Below are 7,700 nucleotides of genomic sequence, written 5' to 3' on the forward strand. Positions count from 1 at the left end.
TGTGGTCTTGTCGTGTTCGGGATGTTTTCCTCGCAGGGTAAGAGCTCCATAATAAATAACTAACACCTACCCCTCATAGGTGGTAAGGCCTCCCTTGGGTAGTCAACACTAGCTGGTATACCAACTTGGGGTAGGACTAAGCCCCTTCCCCTTGCATCAAGGCTGAGTAAGGCATCCCACCATAGGGAATGGGCTCTAAAAATCCAATTCATGTACCCAGGATAGGTCCTGGTCCCTTTACCAGGGGTCCCACAAACAGATCAAGCCACCCAACTGTCACCCACATTCAGAGTGCCTAGTTTTCAGGCTCCCCAGCTGTCAGTCTAGGGTCTGTGAACTCCCACTAGCTCGGGTGAGCTGTCTCTATGGTTTTTTCCCATCATGATCTTGACCCCCTTTGCTCCTATAGTCCCTCTTCCCTCTCCTCAACTGAACTCCAGGAGCTCAACCAAGTGTTTCACTGTGGGTCCTAATTGGTCTTGATAATAAAAACCTAGAGCTGGATATCTGGATAAATGCTGAAAGATCAGAGAGACAAAGGAGCAAGCCACAGCCACCTCTTACCTTGCCAATTCCTCAGCCTGAAAGGGGACCAAACTCCTGTCTCTGCCCACCTTATATCCCTCTCTCCGCCCAGCCATATCACTTCCTGTTTCCTCCTCTCTAGTGCTAGCATTCAAGGCATGAGAAACCCTGTCTCAAAAAACAACAAAACAAAAACAAAAACAAAAACAAAAAAATCTTAAATGCCATAGATCTCTGAAGTGTTTGAAGACTACCTGTCTACCTAAAATATATCTCTGCTTGACCTTGATAACATACTTGATATGACTACAAGTTTGATTGTAATAGATGACTAACTACTAACCTGCATTTCTTTATTATACTAAATAGTTGGTAATAATAGCCTTCAAGGACTAGAAATTTGCATTGCATTGTTAAATGAGATGTATAGGTACAATACCTTAAACAAGATTAGAAATGTATGTATAGTATGTTCTAATAAAAACAATCTCAACTTTGTATCAATATACAAAGATCCATATCAATGTAAAATATTTAAAACAAGTAGTTGATTTTTAAAAGTAGATTCAATAATCTACATTTTTATCCTATAATATCTACATCCCCTTTTTTCTTTTTTTTTTTCCAAAACAAGAACCCTGAATCTAATCTCCTTTGATCAGCTTTTTTAAAAACCATTTCCAATAACAACTTGAAACCAACCATCCTAAACAATGACAAATATCCATAACCCATTGAACGACCAAAACCCTCCACCTCTTGGAAATGGGGAGTCATGCTCTTAAAATTACTTCCTGCTCTCTGGGGGTGATGGCATCTTTAGGGGTTGATTGTCAAGTCCTGGGAGAGGCAGCTGTATCATTTGTTGTCCAGCCTCTGCATAATGGGAAAGTGCAGGGCTTGTCTCAAGTACTGGCTAGAGTAGTCTGTGAAGCTGGATCATCTCAGCTAGCCACTTCAAAATTGTCCTGAGCAGTTTGTAGTTCAAAGCTGATTTTTGAGTGGTATTTGTCAGCTTAGTAGCATTATCATAGTTCTGGTGGAATTGTTGTTGTGGGGTCCCATCATCCTTCTGAAGACTTCAAAGGTCACTATTAGGCATGGTCATGGTTCACTGCCAAAAACTTAAACATTTATATGTCATATGCAGCAGATCTCAAAGAAGTTAAAGGATCAATATTTGTTATGTACATCCAGAGTACAAAAACTTAGTTCTTAGTTACCTAATAGAGACTCAAACATGAAATCATGTATAGGAAGCTAAATGAAGCCTTTTTTTAGAATTGGTTAGTAATCTATATGACCAATAATATTATAACAAAAGGTGATATATATATTTTGATATAATATTTATACCTCAAGATAAAACCAAAGGTATATGAGATTAGTGGCAATGTAATAGTCCCTAAATTTGGTTTTTCTTTTGTTCCTTATCAGGTGGTTCTTCTGACATAAGACAGAGATTTTGGATTTTCCTTTTAACAAGCATGTTTGGGTTTAGAGTAGAAAGTCACACCCCAACTCCAAAGCCAGCTTTAATTTTCAATTGAACTGGGACTACAAAAAGACCATTTGCATTATATGTCTGTAGAGAACAGCAGAAACAAACATTTAGGAAGATTTATGAAATTTTATCCTGTTGGAGATGTGATACACCAATAGCCCAATTTACTCTTTTTCTTAGGACATTTTTTTTCTGCATGATTTGTCCTCTTCTGATGTCTCATTTGTCCAGTGGTCTTCAGATTCCCTAGCTGGATACCTTCATTCTCCCGAAAAGCCAAAAACAAAACCCTTCCCCAACCCTAATTTTTGGGGAGGTTCCCTTTTGGTAGGTTATATCTGATCAAATGAGAAGCATTTGTTAGTCTTATAAGTTAGTTTAGATTGAGTGGCCATGCTGTTCGATGAACTATCATCTCTTGTTATCAAGAGGTCTCTCTTGTTCTGGTTTCTCCTGAAATTTTTATTTTATCTTATAAAGCTCTTCTATAATCCAGAGCAATATGCTTTTTTACAATAGGCATTAGGTCCTTTAATTGCTCTGGGAAGGAGTTTACTCCACAATGACAAGAAATGACTGAACTGAATTTGACATGGGGGCCTGTGAGAGGCCCCTCAAGGCATTTCCTGATGGCAAAGGGTTACTTTGACTAGCCTTTGTTGATTTACGTTCATTAGTCCAATGCCTGTCTTTGCCATACATTCTGCATAATCCAGAAGGGAGGGTCATTCTGTTGGTTATTCTTGGAAAAAAAAACAACATTGTTTCTAGGAATCCCTGTTTACAGTCCCTTTTTAGGAAACCTTGTTTACCGCAATTGAAACACCTGACATTTCTATTTTTCTTCAAACCTCTGGAAATCACCTCTCTTATCCAAGCATCATCATGGTTATGAGATTCAATATTGACTATATCTCAGATCCATTCTTCTAAGGATGCTAATCTTGCCATTAACAGCCTAATTATCCTTTTGCATTGTGCATTAGCACTTTCAAAAGGCAGAGATTCAATTATTATCTGTCTAGCTTCTGAATTTGGTATTATTCTATTTACTGCTGAAGTCAATCTTTGTAAGAAATCAGTGAAGGTTTCCTTGGGTCCCTGTATAACTTTAGTAAATGACTCATCTTTCTTTCCTAAGCATTCTTCAATTCTGTCCCAAGCATTCAAGAATACTGCGTGGCATCAAGCCAGGGTGTGGTCATCATATAGAAACTGTCTTTGTATATCAGCACAATCACCCTCTCTAAGAAGTTGGTCTTGGGAGATTTCCATACCTCTAGCCCTACTTTGTTGTTCAATGGTCTTAGCCTTATCTTTCCACCAGGTCCTCCATTGTAATTGAGGACCAGGCTCCAACACTGCTGTAACCAAGTCTCTCCAGTCTTGAGGGATAATTCTATTACACATTGACCACGAGTTTAATATGAAAGCATACCATATGAGACTATTACTTCCTTGAATCTCCTTAAATCTAATATTTCCACAGGAGTCCAATCAGCTCCTATACAGTCTTGGGGATATTTATCACTTGGCAGTTCCTGTAAGGTTACTGAATAAATTAAGGCTGGCTGTTTGAAAATCCTAGGCTGTTCCTCTCTAACCTTATAATGCAATGTTGAGATTGGTTCTCCTTTAAATTCCTCTGTCTGGGTCTGAATATCTCTATTATCTGTTTTAATAAGCTTTTCTAAAACTTTTATCTTGGCACTCATATTAACTTTTTAAATGCTAAAACAGATAATATTTATAATTGACAGTATATAAACTCCATCTAAATTAATCATCCTCTCATTTAATTGCTCCATTTGCCAACTGTCCAGCATATTATCATACAGAGACAGTATTCTCTCCATTGTAATAGTGTTTCCCATTTTTAATGTGGGAAAAGAACACTTCTCTCTTTTAACTAATTCCTCCCTTTAAGAAACCCCAATTGTCTCACCAAGTCTGCCAGTGATGACAATGAAGATGTGAGGCTGACTGATTTTGCAAAGAACAGTAGAAGCCTGAGCAGGTTTTCAAGGCAGCTACCTAGTTTGGCAGCAGCCCAAGCAGGGGGTTCAGGGAAATCCCACAATCCACCAGGAGAGAAGAAACAAAATAGTCAGTGGTCTGCATGGGGTAACATGTAAAAACGGCTACCTCCTGTGGATTTTTGGAGCCCAAAAGCCTATGGAGTTTGCTGCAGATGGGCTGCAACAGAAAAATCCCAACTTGCTCAGAGGCTTGAGGAAAAGAAAGGAAAACTTTAGCTGGTGATGTGATGACTCCGGCCATGTGCAGCTCTGGTCTGTGCTGATGGTTGCAAAGTCACAGGCAAGCAGCTTTTTCATGAATTTGTGCCCCAAAACTTGGGCTCCAGATATAGCATGAATCCTAATTGGCCCTAATTATAAAAACCTGGAGCCAGATATCAGGGTAAATGCTGAAAGGTCAAAGAGACAAAGGAGCAAGCCACAGCCACCTCTTACCTCACCAAATCCTTAGTCTGAAAGGGGACCGAGCTCCTGTCATTGTCTGCCTTATATTCCTCTCTCTGCCCAGCCATATCACTTTCTGTTTTCTCCTCCCTAGTGCTGGAATTAAAGGTGTGTGCCTCCCAAGTACTGGGATCAAAGGCATGAGATCACAAGTGCTGGGATTTAAAATGTGTGGCACCACCACCTGGCCTCTATGGTTAACTAGTAGCTAGATAAACACTTGGATCTCCAGGAAGGCTATAATTGTTAGAGCACAAAGAAAATATCACCACAGGTATGCCCTTATTGGAAGAAGTGTGTCCTTGGAGTGGACTTTGAGGTTTCAAAAGTCCATGCCACCCCTCCCCCCTCAGCCTGTGGATCAGGACGTAGCTCTCAGCTCCTGCTCCAGCACTGTGTGTGCTGCCATGCTCCCCACCATGACGACAATGGACTAAATTTTTGAAACTGTAAGCAAGTCCCAATTAAGTACTTTTTTAAAATAAGAATTTCCTTGGTCATGGTGTCTTTTCATAGCAATAGAACCCTAATTAGGGCAGTAGGTTTCCAAATGACCCTTTAAATAGTCCTTAGTGTTAGCTGTCCCGCCCCATATTCCCTCCTTTATCCCCCACCCTCTTCCTCTCCATTAAATCCTCCCATTCTGATCTCCCCTGTTTCTCTCTATATACCCTAATTCTCCTTCCTTGAGAGATCCTTCCCTCCCTTCTAGTTCCTTACTCCATGCCTAACTTTTGTGATTATCCAAATAGCATGCCTATCAAAGGCTTAAAGGCTAACACCCACATATAAGAGAATACTTACTGTATTTGTCTTTTGGGATCTGGGTTTTCTCACTTAGGATGGTTTTTTTAATCTCCATCCATTTACATACAAATTTCATGTTTTCATTTTGTAAACTCTGTTAATTCTGTACCCCATTTTTAGTTGAGTTATTTGTTTTCTTGGTGTTCCATTTTTTTTTTTTTTTTAGTTTTTCATATATTATAGATATTAGTCCTCTACAGAATGTGTAATTGGCAAAAATCTTTCCCTTTACATGGCCTGCCTCTTTGTTCAGATGATGGTATCCTTTGCCATACAGAAGCTTCACTTTGCTTGCTTGCTTTTTCTTTTGGTTTTTTAAGACAGGATTTCTCTGTGTAACCCTGGCTGTCCTGGAACTCACCCTGTAGACCAAAGCTACCCTTGAATTCAAATTCACTTGCTTCTTTCTCCTGAGTGCTGGGATTAAAGACATGTGCCACCACCAGGCTACAAGCTTTTCAATTTATTGATTGTTGTTCTTAATGCCTATTATGTCTTTTTTCCACTGTGTATTTCTTGCTTCTTTATCAAAAATCAGATGTCCATTGTTCTGTGAACTTATGTCTGGGTCTTCAGTTCAGTTCCACTGATCCAAGTGTCTGTTTTAATGCCAATACCATGCTGATTGTATTACTATAGCTCTATAAAAAAAATCTGAGATCAGGGATGGTGAAACTTCCAGCAGTTCTTTTATTTTTTAGGATTGTTTTAACAGAATTTTTTGTGTTTTCATATAAAGCTGAACATTGTACTTTCAATTTCTATGTAGAATTTTTTGGGGGATTGCACTGAATCTGTATGTTGCTTTTGGTAAGATGACCATTTTTACTCTGTTAATCCTACCAATCCATGAGCATGGAAGATCTTTCCCTCTTCTAATATGTTCTTCACTGTCTTAAGTTTTGTTTGGTTTTGGTTTTGGTTTTTCAAGACAGAGTTTCTCTGTGTAGCTTTGGAGGCTGTTCTGGAACTTGTTCTGTAGACCAGGCTGACCTCAAACTCACAGAGCTCTGCCTACCTCTGCCTCCCTAGTGCTGGGATTAAAAGTGTGTGCCACCATCACCTGGCTGTCTTAAGGTCTTTATCATACAAGTCTTTCACTTGCTTTGTTAGAGCTGCTCCAAGATATTTTGTGTTTTTTGAGGCTATTGTGAAAGGTGCTGTTTTCTTGATTTCCTTCATAGTCTATTTGTCATTTGTACATAGGAAGCCTACTAATTTTGGTGTGTTTATTTTATATCCTGCTACTTTGCTGAAAGTGTTTATTCACTGTAGAAGTTTCCTTGTGGAGTTTTTAGGGTCATTTATGTATACAATCATATTATCTGCAAATAAAGATACTTTGACTCCTTTCTTTCCAATTTGTATCCCTTGATCTCCTTCAGTTGTCTTATTGTTCTAGCTAAGACTTCAAGTACTATATTGAATAGGTATATGGATAGTGGGCAACCTTTTCTTGGTCCTGATTTTAGTGGAAATGCTTTGAGTTTCTCTGCATTTTGGTTGATGTTGGCTGTGAGCTTGCTGTAAATTACCTTTGTTATGTTGAGGTATGTTCCTTGTATCCCTAGTCTCTCCATGACTTTTATCATGAAGGGGTGTTGATTTTGTCAAAGTTTTTTTTCTCCATGTAATGTGATGATCATGTGGCTTTTATCTTTCAGTGTGTTTATATGGTGGATTATGTTTATTGATTATGTATGTTGAGACATCCACACATCTCTGAGATGAATCCTACTTGATCATGATGGATGATCTTTTTTATGTGTTTGGATTATTTTGCCAATATTTTATTGATATTTTTTGCATCTGTGTTCATAAAGGAATTTTATATATAATTTTCTTTTTTTTTGATGGGTCTTTGTGTGGTTTAAGCATCAGAGGAATTGTGGCCTCACCCAAAAAAATGGTCAATGTTCCTTCTTTTTCTCTTGTGCAATAATTTGAGGAGTATTAGTGTTAATTCTTCTTTTAAAGTCTAGTAGAATTCTATGCTGAATCTATCTGGCAATAGGCATTTTTTGGTTGAGAGACTTTTAAAATAACTGCTTCTATTTTTCTAGGGGTTATAGGTCTGTTTAAGTTGCTTATCTGGTCTTGATTTAACTTTGGTAGGTGATATTTACCAAGAAATTTATCCATTTCTTTTAGGCTTTCCAATTTAATGGTGTATTCTTTTGTGTGGGGGTGAGATGTTCTGTAAATATCTAATAGTCCCACTCCCTGTGGGCTTATGAGGGTCACTCCCATTCAAACCATCACAGTGTTTCGTGGATACAGCAGAAAGATATATCCTATTTTTAAATCCAATGTGTTAATCTGTGCCTTTTTATTGGGGAATTAAGACAGTTAATGTTAAGAGTTATCACTAGCAGTGGTTT

The sequence above is a fragment of the Onychomys torridus genome, chromosome 11 (genome assembly GCF_903995425.1).
Source record: "Onychomys torridus chromosome 11, mOncTor1.1, whole genome shotgun sequence".
In the NCBI taxonomy this organism is placed as follows: Eukaryota; Metazoa; Chordata; class Mammalia; order Rodentia; family Cricetidae; genus Onychomys; species Onychomys torridus.